This window comes from Odontesthes bonariensis, chromosome 7, assembly GCF_027942865.1.
Source record: "Odontesthes bonariensis isolate fOdoBon6 chromosome 7, fOdoBon6.hap1, whole genome shotgun sequence".
In the NCBI taxonomy this organism is placed as follows: domain Eukaryota; kingdom Metazoa; phylum Chordata; class Actinopteri; order Atheriniformes; family Atherinopsidae; genus Odontesthes; species Odontesthes bonariensis.
The window spans coordinates 40156693-40159759 of NC_134512.1; positions in this window are offsets into that span (position 1 = coordinate 40156693).

Genomic DNA, 3067 nt, shown 5'->3' on the forward strand with positions numbered 1-3067 from the left:
TATGGATAAAATATCTACTCAAAATGATCTACAAGATTAATGACATCAGAAACATCAGAGTCCAGGTTGTCCGTGAAATAAAGAATGTCCTTACATGTCAAAAAAGGTATATTAGAAATTTTAAGTGCAGGTGTACATGAATTACAAACCCCTCGCTGTGGTCGATTTAATGGTTACGTGTTCAAATCTGGCAACTTTTCGTCAATGTTACCCAGATCCAACCTGAGAAAACACGATTTATGCACCGCGCCTATGAGTAACCAGCAGAGCCGGCCCAAGGCATATGCCACCTATGCGGTCGCTTAGGGCCCCCACGCCACCAGGGGGCCCCAGAGAGCACCGAGACGTTGTGATAAAAAAGTAAATATATACACGAAATTAAAATAACATTGAATAATTTAAACGAAATTGTATTACACCAGAAAATGTTTTTAATTTAGACAAAATACTAATACTAGGTTATTTATGCCTCCTGTTGGCTGCTGCCACCGTGGGCAAAATTATTTAAGTATTGTATTTATTATTAAGTATTTCATTTGATTACGACTTTATTTTTCTGTAAGATAATGTGAATGTCATTTGCTTCTATTTTGTATTTGGACATTTGCACATCTGAAAAGAAATGAAACTATTTAACGTGTTTACTATAAATGCCGTCTCCAGCCTGCTGATGTTACTTTCAAATAGTTAAATTAATGAGCCATACTTATACATCACTCTTTATGTAGAAGTTAATTAAAGGTGGGGTCTGAGATCTTGGAAAAAACGGTTCCTGCAAGCTATATTTTTGAAAATACACAACCTTGCCTCCCTTCAGCCCACCCCTCGAAACCGCAGGGGGGGGGGGAGGGGGGGGCTGACGGTTGATTGGCGGGTCAGAATCCAATAGAAGTAACTCTCATCATTACTTCTATTGGTCAGACATTTCCTCTTGCTACACCCTCTACAGTGGACTAAAATATATTTTTTTTTTCTCCAAACATTCTATTTTAGTGGGTGCAATGGGGTCATGAGGAGGTTTTCAGACAATATGATAAAAAATGCTCCAGAAAACATCTCATACCCCACCTTTAAAACATATTTATGAGTTTGCTATCCCTTTAAGGTTAAAAACAAGAATGACACCTGTATAATGTAAGAGGATCACAAATAATGCTGATGACTCTGGGTCCGTTACACACAGAACAGTGTAGCCTGTGGAATAATGAGGCATCTGGAGCTGAGGTGGTGGTAGGGGGGCCCCAAATGAAATTCTGCTTAAGGCCCCATAAAGGCTTGGGCCGGCCCTGTAACCAGGCTCCGTGGACGCACCTGTTGCTTTGTGAACAGCTCGGGGCGAAAGTTCAGATGACGCCCAACCCAAAGCAAACTTTACATTCCTCTGTTTACAAATAGATAACAACAGATAATACATTAATTAATGTTAAGAATTCAAATTATCGGTCAATACGGGCGTCAGCTGAAAGGTGACGTCAGGTGTTCGATTAAGTGCCCGTCATCACTTCCTTATCGATGAGGTCACACTGAGGAGGTTTCACCAGAAAAATAAAGCCATGTCATAACCAGTTCTCACGACTTGGTTCATAAGACTGAACTTCTGACATGTTTAGCTGCTTTTAGAATTAAAATATACATTTTATACTTGTTATATAAGTTTTGTGGGTTACTTCTGACATGTTTAGCTACTTTTAGAATTAAAATATACATTTTATACTTGTTATATAAGTTTTGTGGGTTACTTCTGACATGTTTAGCTGCTTTTAGAATTAAAATGTACATTTTATACTTGTTATATAAGTTTTGTGGGTTACTTCTGACATGTTTAGCTACTTTTAGAATTAAAATATACATTTTATACTTGTTATAAAACAGTTTTGTGGGTTATCCTTTAAACTGAGCTCATGGGAAAGTTCGCAGATGTTCTGTGAAATGTTCATTTTGGAGTAAACAGGTTTATGAGTTTATGAAATTTTATCTTCCCCGAACAGACGAGCTCAGCTGCCTTCACGTGCAATCAGATATAATACTTTTCTTCAAATTGCATCAGAAACTTCAGGCGAAAATAGCAACAAAAGTTAACTTCCCACAGTGTGTCAGCGGGTTGTTTGGTAAGTGTCGTTTAACTTTAACTTTAACTGAAAAATTATAAGATGCATAAATCTGTGAGATATGTCCCAAAACAATTATAAAAAGTATTACAAATGGCTAAATTTATGAACGTGCCTCTTATGTTATACTTTAATATATGTATGTAATATTTAAACTAAGTTTAGTTCACGCAGTCTCGGGACAAGGGCGCCATCTTGTGAGCAACACTCCTTATATGATATCTGCCTCTGAAACTGTCTAAAAAGTTGGTTTTAATGGTCGAATTTATTAGAATGGGGAAGTAGTCCCGGAACCAGAGGAATGAAAAGCAAGATAAACTCCATGTGCTGAACTGCTCACTGTAAAAGCTGCTCGTTAACAAGCCGGCGTTGTGCCAACGTCCAACTTCTTTTTTGGCCCCTTAAATCAAATAAACCAACTATTTATCTGTGCGTTCGTTTGGTCAAAGTCTTAGTCAGTGGATGATCTAAGTCGCTATCTTATTCATGAAGATTTGATATTTTATTACAACTTGTTCAAGTTGTATTGTACAAAGATGTTTATCATGTTCTTATGTTGTTTAGAAAAAAAAAACTTGGACATGATTTTATTTTATTTTATTATTATTATTTATTTGATTAGGACATTTTATTTATTTATGTATTTTTTATTATTATTTATTTAATCAGGACATTTTATTATTATTTTTCTTTTTTTATTATTATTTAATTGGTTAGGACATTTTATTTATTTATTTATTTTTTATTATTATTTATTTGGTTAGGACATTTTATTTATTTTTTTATGTTTTTATTAGGAGGATCAGGAGTAAATTCACCTGCAGCAGGACCTTAGTTTGTCTTTGAAAGTAACTCTTGACAAACTTAATTTGGGCTTTGAGCGTCTTCGGATTCTACAGACTGCGTCTGGAATAAATAAATGAGAGATCTGATGATTCGTGTGTTTTGGGTTTTCCTTT